Source organism: Sipha flava, unplaced genomic scaffold, assembly GCF_003268045.1.
Source record: "Sipha flava isolate LNK unplaced genomic scaffold, YSA_version1 199_pilon_pilon, whole genome shotgun sequence".
Taxonomy (NCBI): domain Eukaryota; kingdom Metazoa; phylum Arthropoda; class Insecta; order Hemiptera; family Aphididae; genus Sipha; species Sipha flava.
In genome coordinates, this window is record NW_020272782.1 from 523,420 (window position 1) to 540,635 (window position 17,216).

The window sequence follows — 17,216 nt, forward strand, 5'->3', positions numbered from 1 at the left end:
GTCGATTTCGCGGATCCCGATACGCACCGCCGCTACGACCGTCCGCTACTGCTACTGGTCCGCTACTGGCGCGGTGCGCGATTGTAACCGGCGTTCGACACCGGTTCCGGGTAGTGGTAGTGGTAGTGTGGTCATCGGTGCAGTGCACCGCACCTCCTGCGCATCGGTCCGTCGTACACCGGTTGTTCGTTTATTGTTCGCTTTCGTGCGATTCGCGAGGTCGTCATCGTTTCGTCCGGTATTCGTAGTAACAATAATAGTTTGTGTTAACCGTTGTTCGCTCCTACTCCGGCCGACGAGAGTTTCACGCGCAGCCGTACGATAGCCGTTCGTCGTGCAGGTAAGCCGTTCACTTTTCGTTCCGTCCGTATTCGAGTTTCCCCCCCCCCCCCCCCGTTGCACGTTTTAATGACAATTGCTTTCGTCCCCGTTTTACCGTCGCCCATTCATAACGCGCGCCGAACCGACCTTGATCACGCTCGGACGCGCGCGTAGGTTTGCACCGTTTTCACGTTCCCTCCCGGCGGTCAACACTCGTCAAACACTCGTCAACATCACGTCGTCTTCCCGTCCACCGAGACGCGTCGCGAACGTCGTCTAGGTCGTCATTTAACAGCGACACGTCGTCACCTGTTAAGACTGTTGGCCGTCCGTGCTGCCGCGGTGGACGGCGCCGTGTACGACCGTCGCGTAGGTAAAAATAACTAATTTTTATTCGTTCGGATCTGTTGTGGTAAACAATTTTTTTTTTTTTTTTACCACGCACCTATCAATTATACGTCCGACAAGCCGATCAACGTTTAACGCCTTCTTTTTAGCTCGACGTTATATTTTTACGCGAGTATTTTTTTTTTACGTTCACGTCGAACCGCGTGTACAGTATCGCGTAAAACGTTGATTTGAATACCGGATATTTTCATGGACATTTTTTACGTGATCGTAAACGCATGGATTCTTATGCGGTTGATATTTTTCTCGGCAAAAATGTTTTCGACGTTCACCTTGTAACCCTTATGCTTTGTTTACACGTGACGAGTACTCGGCCGTGTCACTCGTTATGTAGTTCGGTTTAATACCGAAATTAACCGAGTCAGCGTTTACACGTATTTTATTTGCTTGGCCGAGTGACGCATAAGTTCACTACACGATCTACTCGGTTGGCGGTTTATATAACGCCGAGTACAGTTAATTTTGGTAGTGACGGTAGTCGCTCGGCCGAGTGAATGGAAAGGGTTTCTATTCACTCGCTCGATCATTTTACTAGGCCGAGCACTGGTTCCTTGAGTTCACACGGGACAGTGCTCGGTCGAGTCGACTCTCTCGGCCGAGTACTCGTCACGTGTAAACAAGGCATTATGATTGGAGTGTTGTAATCTCCGTGGCGATCAGTAATGGCCACTTTTAGCTTGGCCGACGCAAAAACAAAGCTATAAGAGAGGCGAAACTCTAAACGACTCAATTGTCTCTTAAAAACCCTACACTTATTTAGACATAAGTACGGTTAGATTAGCGAATGTTTTTCCCGATATTTCGGGTTAGCCAATGACGGGTGTTGAGTATTTTAGAATAAAGATGTGTAATATATACAATAGTGAATAGTGTTTAATAAATAAATACATAAATATACTACGAAATTATGTTAAAATTATTTAATTATAGTTATTACAACTAATTTAATAAATATACATACGTAAATATATTATGGAATATGTGTTTATTATTGACATTTTGTAAACAATAAAGTTGTATATAAAGCTAATACAAATTTAATGTTTAGCTTTAGTCTTTAATTTAATAAAAAAAACGAACAATAAATATTAGTGTATATATGATATACTATGTTTATACCAATAAATTTATTATACGAGTATATTAGAAATTATATCGTATGAAGTCATTTGGTACCTATAATTATTAAGATACGTGTCAATTATTCATTTGTTATCAATTTTTTTTTTAATCAACCTATTGATTGTGAAAATTAATTAGTGGAACAAATAGTTAATGATAAACGACTTAAAAATATAAATTAATTAATTTGATATTAATGGAATAATTCTCAAATATTTGTTTCTGTATCGTTGTCATTACTATATGTATATATATATATATATATATATACATATATAAATTTGAATACACGATAATTGGACAGAAATATTTTTTCAACTAATACAATATTTACGTTATTTTTATCCAGTGACAATAGTTTCTCGACCAATCCTATTTATTATATTTATCATGAAAGGATAGTATTTTGTAGTGAACCGGACAAAATTTATTATAAGAATATACCGTTATTTAAAAAATTCCTAGCTCCCAAATTGCTTCTAGATGTCATTTAAACTTATTTGTATTTTATATTTTTAATTATACAATTTTAAAAATGCTAGTCCGATACATTTATGATGACTGTTTTAAATATTAATTTTCAAGAATAATAATATTAAAACTAAAATAGGTGATTTTTGAAATAATTTATTAAATTCATTTATTTATTAAATAAGAATTTGTAAATAGTAAGAGTTGAAATACATTTTAGTCGTCAACATTTTTACTTAGATTATTTCAATATTATTAGCTGTACAAAAAAATTTAGTTGTACAGAAGTTTATTATACCAATTTGCGAAGATGACTTCTCCTCATTAGTTAATAAGTGACATTTACAGGAGATACATTTTTTAAACACAACAAATGAAGACAATGAAGTCAAATAATACCAACTGAAATAGCGTATAAATAAACAGAATACATGACTGAGTCATGTATTTAGTATCTAATTTCATGTTTTTATCGGTGTTATCTGTTTTGTGTTATAATTTGCGTGCGATGCATATGGTGTAACCGTGGCTGCGGTTATGGTTGGCGTGGAGGTATACCTTCATGTGCGATCAATCAGCTGTGCAATCGCGCTGTCATTATCAAGCGTAAATGTTTGTTATTCCGTGTTTTCAGTCTCTGTCGGTCATGATGTACGTAAAATCTTAAAGGTTCTCGTTACCACGAGTTTTTTAAAGTTCCTTTGTTTTCAGTTTTAGTGCGGTGGCACCGAGACGATTTTATCGGAATAATGGTGTCCGGCGGCCGTAACTTTCGTTGCAAATGTCTTTGGCACCATCGCTCTGTTTGTGTTCATCGATGTGTATACATCGATATTAGTTTTCTTGAATTTCGTTTTCGATTCCGTCTTGTCCGAAACCACGTTTTTCCATCCATGCGTTGTGTTTTGTCTGCCGTCTGGTAAGTGACGTTCAGTAACTTAAAGTCACTCGTATACTTTAGTTAATATCGTTCCACATTGGTCTCTTCCCGGCAGCATTTGTTATTAGCGTGGTTTTTCATCGTCGTTTCGTATTTTGCAGTGACGGGACTTGTGAGTTTATCGTCAACAACTGTCGACTTACGATCGTGTTTGTGCGGGTTAGGTTTTGTGCTTTTTATTTTATTAGTTTTATTAATTACAGGCCCCGGTACACGAGGTGTGCCGGGAGTTGTAAGAGAGGAGACAACATTATTGTTAGTTGTATCAGTTTAATGTAAAGGTCGACGGACCTAAGTTATAGAGTATTTATTTATTATTTATATCATATTCAGTGTGTGCCATGTGGACCAACCATTTTATTATTATATATATATATATATATATATATATTGTAATATAATTAGTTATGCCGCTGTAGGGCCAACGTTGATTATTTATTTATTGTGCTCATTTAGGTTACTTATTTATTTTATATTGATTTATATATTTTGTTATTATACAGTCCATTTATTAACAATTTATTATTTGATTTTTTATATCTATTATTTTGGTGAAAGAGAAAGTCTCTTATTATTAGAGACACTCTGTGCATTGACAATGTCTAAAAGGATAAAATTTATTTAGAATCGGATATTTTCAGTTTTTACGTCATATTGTATACATTTGTTATATTATTCTTGTAGTTTACGTTTGGTGGTTATTTAAAAAAATTAATATTACATAGAAAAAATAACTAAAATATATCTGTGTATTAATTATTTATAAATATGTATCCATCATTATACATTAATTTGATGTTTTTTTTTTTACTAGTAATTAATTGTAAGTAATGTGTATTTTTATTAAAATGTATTATACGATTTCCCTTTTGAGAGCGCCTGAACAAAATTTTACTGTAGGTACCTTTCTTAATTTTAAATCATACTTTAGTTTTGACGTATTATTTCTTAGTTTTGTACACATTTTGTCTCTTGTAATAAAAGCTATATCGATTTACGTATATATTTTTGAATCAATCGTATTAAATTCAACAACACATTTTCCACAATAACAATGTAGGGGTATACCATAAGACAGATAACAATCTTAGTTAATTTTATCTTATCAAATACATTGTATATACCTACGGGTTTTATATGTTTTATATAATGATAAGTAATAATAAACAAATTTAGATTACACATAATTTAGTATATTTTGTAGTACGCTAACAATAATTTAACGTGTTTATTCACTCAGTATTAATTTCGCATGATACTTTGTTCATTTATCATATATCAAATGTGTAAATAATAATTCGAATAATTCGTAAATCAATGATTCTGTTATAGTTAACCAAAGCTCACATTTAATTTTGTATAGTTAATAATTGAATAAGTACACAAGTTCCATACATTTTAAATCTATGGTTTGATATTACATTAATTGAAAACGGTATGTATGTTGTGTAACACGAACAACGATAAAAATAAATAAATATAGATGATCTTTATAAAAATATTCGTAAATTAAAATAAAATAATATATTAATATATTAAAAAAAATATAAGTAAAGTGTCATTCTTTTTAACGTTTTCAATTTGTTTTTTTTTTTTTTGTCACTCAGACTAATGAAAAATATTTTGATACATAAATTGTAATGTAGGTCATACGCAAGTATTATTTTCCTAAAACGAATTACGTATATTTATTATTATACATAGGTATACATACTTATACTGTTTATAAAGAGTGATTTTTTGACATGGTACACATATGTAACATACACGATAATTATCACTTATATTAAAAATTAATTTACCTACACAGAATCATTGAAGCTGTAAGTCGTAAATTTAATATTGGGGGTACAATTTTATTATAATATATCCATAAAAATTTATAATTTGCATTTTGATTTTGAAATTTTTTGATTTGCAATTTGTGTTTTTTGTCTTCAAATAAACATATACTGTAAGAAAAACAACCTATAAGATTTAATAATATTTTCTAGTTTTAACAAATATTCAATAAATAATCTCAAAAGTTATTACGGGTGTAAGTAGCCATACTCTTCCCATATACTTAAAGTATAAAGTTTGAGATTTAAAATTGAAAATGATGAGACGAGAGAATAATTGAGATAAAAAACTGAACTATAGATTATAAAATGAATAAAAAAAAAAATTCTTACCATAAATGTTATAATTTGTAAGATATTGCATGTCTACTTTTTATTCATATAATTATTTACATATTTTTATAACATTTTATGTATTTATATACTTTATATTTTAATATTTTATGTATACCATCTGAAACATATATATATTTATTTATACATAGGTAGTTGAAGAATTACTTGGGTGCTCGTTTAAGAATTCAAAACTTGTTTTGTATATAAGAATATTTTGAAATGTTTGACCAGATCTTTAAACTAATATTTGGCTAAATAAATATTTTTGAAAACCCTTATAATTTTGATTTTGCCATTCAATTTTTTTTTTTTTTTAACTATTGCTAATTTTTGTTTATTGTATATTGTTATATATATTATAACCGTATACCGTTAATAAAATAGAAATAAGTATAGAATATTATAGAATATTAGAATGCGATATAAAATAAGTATCAAGAAATAAGTATAAATATGTAATTTATAAAAAATATTCTATCATAATCTTGTATAGGTTAAATTGACAACAATTGTGTATTATTGTTTCTATAAAATGACATTATAAGGTTAGGTTTTAAGATTATATTGATTATGATTATTAATAACGTTTACCAAATCGATGAATTAGGTAATTGGTAATTTAGTAACTAAAAATAGGGAAAAATTATACAGTAAAGGTATGATTAAAAACAAAATGCTGAAATTTGATCACATATAGTTTAAACGGCTTTTAAGAGAGAATATCAGGACAGGAGGTCCGGGCTTGAGTTTGTGGACTTATAATAAATATAATATTTTTGTCTACAGATAATTACTGTGACCATGCGTGAAGTACTTCCATTACTATACCCTTGTACAGACCTGTCGCCTAGCCCGGCGTGGGGATGAGTATTCTTTTGAAATCACCCCACGTTGTGAAATAAAAAACGACGTTTTGTCGATTAAGCGAGTAGGAAAACATTGGCTACCCACTCCGCAATATAGAAAAAATATTATGGTGTCATCATTAAATCTTTCTAATTTTTCCACTTAGCGATAGTATTCATATACTGTGCTTCTTTCATGATTTATGGATGAAATAAACATCTTTAATCTCGGTTATACAATTGCTAAACACCGGACGTATTTTGGTCTATATACACCACGTGATGGTTAAATTATTATCTTTGACTCTTATACTCCCTATGGATCCCACTGCGTCTCAATCTTGCAACGACCAACGAGAACAAATAAAATTAAATATCGTTATTATTGCATGCACTTTTTTTTATACTAGTTAATTGACTAACATAAGGACGTTACATTATGCGTTTACAGAAACCGCAAATAAGTCGTACGTAGTAGTTCATGGTGAATCGACGTATGGTCATTTAAATAATGCACTCCGTATTCGCATAGAACTACTGTGTTTTAAAAATTAAAACTCCTCGGGTTCGGAATGTATGTTTATATTTATTTATATGGATAATATTAATAATTGTGTTTAGTGCAAGGTCACATGTTTAATATCAAAGGCCTTACATAATAACTAAACTTTAACTTCAAAAGAATTTTCAAATCCTATTAGAATAATTACTGGTTCAGAATGTAAGTTTTGGTACTTTAAAGCCTATCCAAACAAATTTTAAAAATTGTAAATACTCACCAGTATAATTAATTTTAAAAACCAAACTTTAAGAATTTTGTGAATATACATTTATTCAACCGAATGTTTTCATTTTTCAATATTATATAAAATACAACGACTTAAGATTTTTTAAACCACATAATAAATTTATTATTTATTTAAAAATAAAGCCGAACATTTTTAAATATTTGCTGTGGTCAAAAAATTATGATGATAATTGAATAATGAAGTGTTCAAAGTAGGGTTACTATATTTAATTTGGTAAAAACCAGGAAAAATTTTTATTTTTTCATTCTTTCTTATTGACATAACTTTTTATTGATTTTTTGATAATACAGATAAAATTACTTAAAAAATATGTTTATTTATTAATTATTAACCTTTATGGCATACCACATATCTCCCGGAAAAATTGTCGATACTCCTCCACGGGATAGAAGTTCTGAAATAAACACTGACTACAATAAGACTACTTCGTGCTACTGTGATTAGTTCACTACAAAATAGAATATATTAAATAAAGGTTCATTCGTAAGCTATAACTACAACTATCATAAGAGAACGGGAAAACGAAGAACGTATTTGACAAAATTAATTGTTACTAAGTCAGGAAAATAATTAGAAATAAATTTTGTCAATCAATTATTCAACTTTTTATTTTATAATGGCAATAATATTATGTTTTTCAATCTAGAGTTTAATCATATATAATATATAATATAACATACATTATTGAAGTCACATTTCAGGACAATTTACTGAAATAGTGAAATCGTGAAATATTTTAACTGAATTGTCCAAACTAAAACTTTGAATGGTATTGCATGGTATAGTGTTGATTTCATTTTTAATACAGTAATATAGTTTAATAGTATTAAAACTAATTGGAATAGATTTTTAATTTAATTTTGTAATGATTTTGTAGAAAATAGAAAGTAAAATTTTATACTTTGTTATTAATATAATCATTTATGGTAAATACTATATTTATAATCAATGGCATAATGTAATCCTTTAAACGTCGTCAAATTATCCTAAACATATCTATACATATACGCTAATATAGTAATATCGTAATATAGTAATATAGTAATATTATATAATATAATAACATTGTATAATATAATATATAATGTAAAAAGTTAATGTCTAGTCATTATTTTTTAATTTCTTGAATATTTTTGGACATTTTGAAAATGTCGTAAATCGAAAATACTTTATGTGCAATTTTCGATCAATTGATGTTGTGTAAAATTTTTACATTTTTTAAGACCCTGAAAAGTATTAACCACCAAAAAAAAAGTGTATCTTTATTACCAATTTCACTATTTTAAGTAATATACTTTGTTTGAGTAGTATTTTGATATTTATGATATTTTATGTTTTTAGAAGAAGTTATAATTAGGTTGAGATCTATTTTTTCTTTCGTATATGTGAATTAATTTAAAATAAAATAGAATTAATTTTGTTTTTTAAATTACAACAGTATTAGGATATTTTTGTAGTAAAACTTATAATATTATTATTTATTAATTCACTATTACTGACCTGGTTATTTTCAAAATAACCGGAACGTAAAACTGTTTGTATATATTTTTTTTTTTTGACCATCTGAAATTATAAATTCCTTGAAGTTTTTCTATTGATGTCGTACAAAATTTTGAAAATATATTTGTATCTTTGAAAAAATCCTTACTTTAAAAATAATTTACACATTATGTTATGTAAAAAGTTTGATCTTATTTTGATTTAGGCATATTTCATAATATATAAATAAGTGCTGAAAACATACTCAATTTTTGTATTGTAAACAGCTGTTAAATTCGATTCTTGCATGATCAACACCATGTGTTGTTGTCATGTTTTTCTGGGTGTTAATTTAAGTTATTTATTAAGAGGTTAACTTTTATAAACCCTAAATATAAATTTTACAAAATATGCGTTTATTTTTAGACATCCCAAAACATTTACTCGATTTTAAGTATTGACAGGTGATTATTGTATTTATGTTCGATATTGAATAGTATTGAATAAATTATTTTATTTTAAAATTCCAACTAAAATATAGCTTTTATAATTATTTTTAACTTGTTTAACGTACAATTCTGAAAAGAGTACATTTTATTCAATATATTATGTTGGTCGAACGTTATATTTTCTTGTGCTCTAATTTAATCAAGTCATATAATTTATAATCGAACCAGAAACCAACGTTTGATACAACAAGTTTATTTGATTATCATCTAACATTAATTATGTTTGTATAATATTATAGTTATGTCTAGGCTCGATATTGTTGATGATTATAATTGATTATAGTAATATTAGAAAATTTGTTTGTACTCAACAAATTTAGGTTCCATGAGCACAGCGAAAGCCATGCAAAGGGAGTGCACTTGCACCTCTCTTGATTTAAAAAAAATAAAATAAAATTTAAAATGTAGGATAGAGGCTATTTTTATCATCATCGGATTTTCTAGTAGCATGCATTACTTTGTAGCCGTCGAAATAAATTTAAAAAAATGTTGTATTGTCATACAATTTGAAAAAATATTCCTACATATTTAACTTAAATAATTTAAGCATTATTTAGAAATCAGAGTATATACTACGCATGATGCACCCCATTGGCATACAGCGTCTATGTAAGGTTCCGATAACTTTATCCCAATAAGAAGAATTAGTTAGTTTATTTTTTACAAATACTATAAATTTGAAACTTTTTATTACTCTTTTAGTGTCTTTTCATTATTTTTATTTACCTAAATTTCAAATATATAGTATATTATGAATACTAGGTACCATCAAGTAAACTCGTTACTCATTGCTTTCTATAATATTATAATTTATGTAGATTTTGATAGATATAAATATATTAATAAATCACAATCTAACTTACCATTATTTTCGTTGAATAACAATTTATTGCAATACATATCTGAATGCATAGCTTATATAATCTTAAGTTTCTATTTTGATGCAGAAGAGGGGGATTATTTTTTTATGATATATACTTTAATATTATTAATTATTTATAATAATTATATTATAATTTAATTTATATTTAATTTCGGTTCTCTCTGTAGTATTTATGAAAAGGCGGGAAATAATTACGACTTTACAACCATCTCGGAATACTATGTATTAGTCTAGACTGCAGGGAATACATGTAGAGCATAGATTCTTAACCTTTTCTTAGCCATGGACCCTTTTAAAGCATAAAATAAAATCACAGACCCCCCCGCAAAAAAAAAAAAAATATATATATATATATATATAGGTAAATAAATATAATTTTTATTATACGGTGACGGGTCAACAGAAGTGATAGGTTTCAGAGTTAAATTGAACTGCTCGTTAGATTGTATTGCCATGTTATATTATTTTACGATTACGATAGCTTTTTATGGCATATAAGATTATCGTAATCTAAGTTTTATATTTAAAAACATTGTTGTCTTTCAAATGGCTTTCGAGTGCTTTAACAATTATAATTATTTTAAAAATACTATCAAAACAAATTTATTTTGGCTTATTTCAAAAAAACTCACAGCCACCCCGTGGACCACTGAGTAGTCATCTACGGACCCCCAAGGGGTTCATGGACCCCGGGTTAAGAACCTAGATGTAGAGATTTTAAAGCTTTTTCTTCGTTTTAATGACACGTTGTATCGCAAATATTGAATAACTAAGTGTATGAAGGTGTACGGTATACAATTATTTATAGTATAAACTAGACCACCGGTTTCCAAACTTTTTTTTCCGCGGTGCCTTTTTTTGGACCAATTTAACCACGGTGCCTTGCTATGAATAGCTGGAAAGAAAGAACAAAACAAAAATAATCACAGACAACCAATTTTATTAATTTTATTAAAATTTAGCTAAATTATAAACTAATGGATTTTTAAACTTAAAAAATAAATAAATAAAAATTATTGTTATTATGATCATAATTGTTACATAAAAATATTATAAGGTTAAAATGAAAATGTCCGAATATATAATATACAATACAAAATATTACATTATTTGTTACAACGTTTTTATGAGAATAATAAGGAAAAAATATTCTATACATTTTAAACTATTTGTTGTGAACATGGTGGTAGGCCATGGTGCCTTTAGTAAGTGCTCGCAGTACTCCGTATCACCGCGTATCACGGTTTGGGAACCGCTGAACTAGACAGTGTGATATCTAGAAATCAATTATTTATCTATTTATCATTTTAATTGTAAAAAAATTATCATTAGATATTATAACTATTCGGTCTTAATTATCCATCAGTTTTAAATCGGTCTTGTAGCGTTCGTTTTAAATATTTAACGTTTTACGGTTAACCAAAACCGTGTACAAAACAATTATTAACTCACCGGATAATGAAATCTCATCTTTCTACGACTACTCAGTAATCTACCGCTCTTAATAGATTTTGTAATTGGTTTTTGAGAAACGGTTTAGTGTTGAATGATGTACGTTTTATTACAAACGAGCAGGCATGTACTTTATTTCGCAGGATACGAAATCCGGAAGCACATTCATAGTATACATTTATAACTATGTATTTATATCTATATATATTATATATTTATATACTATACTTGATTGCATTTCCTTCACTCAAAATTGATTTGATTAAAATGATTCAACGTGATGAAACAATATGTTATAATGACAAATAATTACACTAGAAAAACTATGTAGAATCGAATCGACATTGGTGTTTAAGAATTCTACAAGTTCTCACTTAAAACAAAATAGTTCTATAATACGTTCAGTTTTGTTTTAAATTTATTGTACATTTCAAAGGCTAAAAACACAAAATTATTAATTAAATAAATAATAGAAGTAAACCAATAAAAGTAATAATAATGTCATTATGTCATGTGTATACATTACATTAATGCCAGTAATAAGTTAATAATAATACTGTCTAATTTTTTGATTTTAAATAGACGTTCTTATTATATTTTGTAGTTTAATTATTAACTAGATGACAATAATCATTAATTAGTATGTTGTTTAATATGTATAAATATTTTATGACGCCAAATCAATTATTTCACCACTCATAGGGTAAAATGTACTTATTACTTACCTGATTTATAATTTATTAATTTTTTCTGAAAAATTATTAAAAATAAACATTGGTTACCAGTTAAGCATTATTTTTTATAGAGATTGGTAACTTTGTTATACAGATAACTGTGTGTATGTTTAATTATAATATTTTGGGTTGATGGAATATAATTTTTTTTATTTTGATTGATTTAAGGTGTAACCCAAGCCAATCAATCTACATCAGGTTTGTTGTTTTTAATCTGTTTAAATTATTGAATATGTTGATGTAATTATATAATTAAAATTATAATGGTCAATATAAAAATAAATGGATAGAAATAATTAGAACAATTAGATATAATATGTTAATATAATATAATTTATACACACGGCAATTTATTCAAATATTATAATTCATAAATTATACAGGTAGATAACGTTGATCAGGAACTAGTTGACGAGCCATATGTGAACCTTTTATTTTTCCTCCATTATATACTTATATAACCTATTTCATCAATAAACAAATTATATCTGCAGAGTCAAATTATTGAGTTATGGTTGTATAAAAACAATAATAAATTGTTTACTGTGATAATTCAATGATCGTCAATCGGTCGTGTCTTCGACGTTTCCTATCTAAACGGTTAATTCAATTTGTATATTACGTTATATGATGGTAAAATTAAATTGCTACTTAGAAAATATATTTTTCAAACGCTTATACCGTTATAAATGTTTGCTACCATGTTGTTATAACTTTGTTTAAATGCTTTTGCGTCCGGGCCACAACCGTTAATAAGAAAAAATTCTCTTCGTCGCATTCAATTTAACACATAGGAAATAATAATAACAATATTAATATTATTAATAATAATAGCAGTAATAAAGTAACTTGAAATCAAATAAATTATTAAAAAATAAAAGTATTTTATTAAAGTTTTGTTTAATATAATATGTCAGACGATTGACCCAATAATGTTTTTTCGTTAGTAACTATAATATTTTATGTTGAAAATATGTGTGTATATCTATGTTACTCTATAATAAATATACTTGGTAGTAAATGCTCCTTCATTACTGTGTTTATTATTTTAAATTACTCCGTATGTTGTTAATGTTTTTACCGAGTACTCGTTAATTTACCTCATGCAATGGCATTATATTATTTTTAAATTTTATTTGGTATTTTAATTATTTATTCAGATTTCGCTTTAAAAAGTCATCCTCTCATGTAAACTTTGTTTAAAGATTAAAACAAATCTACATCAGATATAACGTAGTACTAACCTGTTGATCGAGAGATCATTATTTCACGAAGTACACAAAATATACACGAAAATTCTACATTTTAATCCTTTTACTATATCCTCTCACTATCATATTTATGATTATTAAAGAAAAAATGGTTGTCATTATGGTCACATCTATTTTCTTAATCCATTTTTTTATAAAAGAATGATAATTTTTTTCCATTAATTGAAACCTATTTAAATTATATCTATTTTCTAAAAAAACATAATTTATTATTAATATTAAATTACGATTCGACGAATATTTAAATTTCCGTGCAGATTTCAATCTTTATTGTGAACTAGTATTGCACACCAAACAAAGTCTCACTAAATGTCGAAAATGTCAATCAATTAAATCTTATCGTAAGCATAATAAATTGAATTAATTTTACCGATTATAATTAGGATCCCATAACTTCTCGGTCGTCTGTTAAAGACTTAGCGTTATTTTTGTGATTAATTTGCTGTTTTCACTCTGCGTATAAGCAGTTCAGTATATGTTTTGTTATCTCGCCATGTTGGGTTTTGTTTGTCTGTCAAAACACCATTAATTATGTTTTCTTTATGGTTTATAATATTATAAGTATTATACGATACATGTGATGAAGAGGTTATATTCGTAGTTATAGTCTAGTACGATAAATAAAATACATAATTTTGTTTTGCATATACATATTTCATTGCAATATTTAAACTTATTATCTAGGTGACACAAATGTCGCCCAGTGAAAAATATTTTGCTGCCTAGTTGATAGTATTTAGAAAGACTGGACGAAATACAATTAGCCGTCAAAAACATTTTTTTTTAATTACGTGAAAATAATAATTTAATAATATACAATAGATAAATTTGTATATAATACAATATATTATTATTTTATCGATATTTACTTACCAGTATTACCAGTATTAAGATTAATTTTTTATAATAATTTGGAGTGAACGTGAAATACTACTATCATATTATCAATAGTCTATTTCATAGACTATTTTGAGAAAAAAATGGGTGATACCTCAGTGAAAATTCCTTAAAAAATGCACTGATAGTTAGCATGTTTTCATTAGTTATTTTTAAACCCATGAATGTATTTAACTCGATTGAATTTTGTGAATTTTTTTAAAAAATTGTAATATCAAATCAGTTATATATATATTTTTTTTTTTACAAAAGAATTATTGTAAGATTTAATATTTTAATTTTATTACAAAACTAACCGTTTTAAAATTTTTATTTTAAAATAAGTTATTATAACACATAACTCACTATCATTTATTTTTTTAAGATTTAATTAATTTCATCCGTTGTGTTACATCGAATATATCTACTCTTTTAAGTATACGTGATTGAATATATTATTAATAAAGACCGGATATAATTGCATTAAAACTATTTTAAAATTACACAGTAAAATCATATCAAATATATAACCATTAATTACTTACTTAAATAATATTATGGACATTAATAGAACATTTATAAAATATATCATTTTTCTGAAATAAAATTTATAATTATATACATCTCTAAATTGTGTTCTTCAAAGTTGTGTCGTCTGTTACTTAAAATATGTTTATATAATAAAAAAGTATGTTCAACGTCAATACTTGCTATCGATGCATATTTAAAATAATTTAAAAAAATTGGTGTTATACATTATCCAAATAAATATTTTGATTTCTTGTCATAACCTCAGAGTAAGTTTTAATAGTTTTATATCCTTCATTTTTTTCTAAGACATATTTTAAATTATCTTTAACTATTTTCCCATTGAGACCGGGAATATTTATAGAAATATTTTCAATTTCACTAAATATGTTGTAACTATTAATTAATTGGCAATTTGATTCTTCTTAACTTGTGAGTTTTATGGGTAACTCAGTTAAATATAATTTTAGAAATCCTAAACTATATTTGACTACATGTAAAAATTTACGTTGTAGTTATATTTTTTTTTTATAAAATCACTTTAAAAATAATAATTTATATATTTTATCACGCGGACTATACAAAAATTGCAATAATTGTAAAAATTGCATAATTGTTGATAATTGCAAAAAATTGCATTATTAAATTAAAAAGGAAGATTGTAATTAACCTGATTCGTGTACATATTTGATCAGATTTGATTTACCGGGTATCAATGTAATGTTGCAATATCTATTAAATCCGATCTTTATTATATTGCCCTAGGATTTTCGTATTGTAAGCTTTAATAAAACATTTTGTGTACAATAAGTAAGCCTACAAGATTGGGTGTGTTATTACATTAAATTTGAGAGTGATTTTATGACATTTTAAAAATGATTCTGTATTAAAGTTATGCACTTTTTTCAGTTTTACATTGGAAATGAATTTAATAACTTAAAAATCTACTTTGTTTGTAATACGGGTAAATAGTTTCGTGAAACCGTGTCGGGTTGACTTTTCATGATGAAATGTCAAAAAATACTAAACCAAAATATCACGAAAGTTTGATACATCTCACGCTTTATCTATCATTAAATTCCATTTAACAATATTACCTACATATAAATGAATCACCCATTATATATATTTATCAATAAAGATATATATAATGGGTGATTCATTTATTATTTATTATTATTTATTATTATTTATTTATTTTATTAATTTATTCATTTATCAATAAAGATATTTAAACATATATTTAACATTTTTTTATTTTAACAATTTTCTTTTGTGAATATTTTGTTGTACCAAGATACAATTTTATTTTCAATAATTAATGTAAAAATGTGACAGGTATACTTAAAGTAAAAAATAAAAACTTTTCCTTGGTAATTTTTAGTTGTGTCATGAACGCTCAGAAATTCTGAAATAGAAAACGCTAAAATTATCTCGTCCGTAAATACTTTTTAAGTTTCAGGTAAATAATAAATATTAGATTTTGCGATGCAATTATATTGAATTTTTAGAAGGTATTTTTGTAAACGAGTTACTAAGAAGCCTATGAGAAAAACACTAAAATCTTATTTTTTTTTTCATTTTATGTAGTATGCAGTACTGTATATGAAAGTTTAATGCTTATCTAAAAATGAATAATTTTATAAAATGTGTAACCTTTCAAAAGCATAAAATACAATAAAAATACTAATGAAAAAGGAAAATTGAATTCTAAACGATTTTTTCTATTTTTAACAAATTAAATATGAAATTAATGTTTTTCATCAGAGGAAGGAACACGACAATGTATAATACCCGTACATAATAAACAGTACAGTTATTCAGACAACACTATCATAATTTTAACATTGTTATGATTATTACTTTATTATTTTTATTATCATCATTAAGATTATTGGAAATAAATTTCGAAAATAGAAAATGTCAACTACTTGTCAATGGCAGAAGGATGGTACTAACGCTATAGAACAGCGTATAAGTAAAACAAAACTTTATCTTATCGTAATTTGCACGAATTCGGCGTGAAAGGACGGCGAGAAACTTATAGTAATATTCATACCGCGTAAATATCGTGAAAAATTTCTGTTGTTTATTTCACAAGCACCGTGTAGACGGTCGGAAAGCCATCAGAATGTGGATCAGTGGCCTATTGATAAAATCAATGGGATTTTATTATTTCACGTTCATTTTTTATAGGTATACCTACTACATATTCACCCGTCCACCCACCACCGTCAACGATCAGTCGTTGCTCAACTCGCCAGCGTCGTTATCAAAAGTTTTATTTGCTACAGTCTTTTTTTACGCATATTATATCATACATGGTGCGCAGTTCGTAAAGTTTTCTTGTTTGCCGTTTGTCGGTCTCCCCGCTACTTTGCATGTGAGATG

General features: G+C 27.2%; 1 protein-coding gene across 1 annotated transcript in view; it reads left to right on the forward strand.

The window, feature by feature from the left end:
- Positions 1-6: 6 nt before the first annotated feature.
- LOC112681910 (adenylate cyclase type 5) overlaps positions 7-17,216 on the forward strand; it is a 223,621-nt gene continuing 206,411 nt past the window's right edge. Inside the window, exon 1 of the mRNA XM_025552266.1 lies at positions 7-340. The gene's annotated coding sequence lies outside the window, so the exon portion shown is untranslated. The remainder of the gene's footprint in view (positions 341-17,216) is intronic.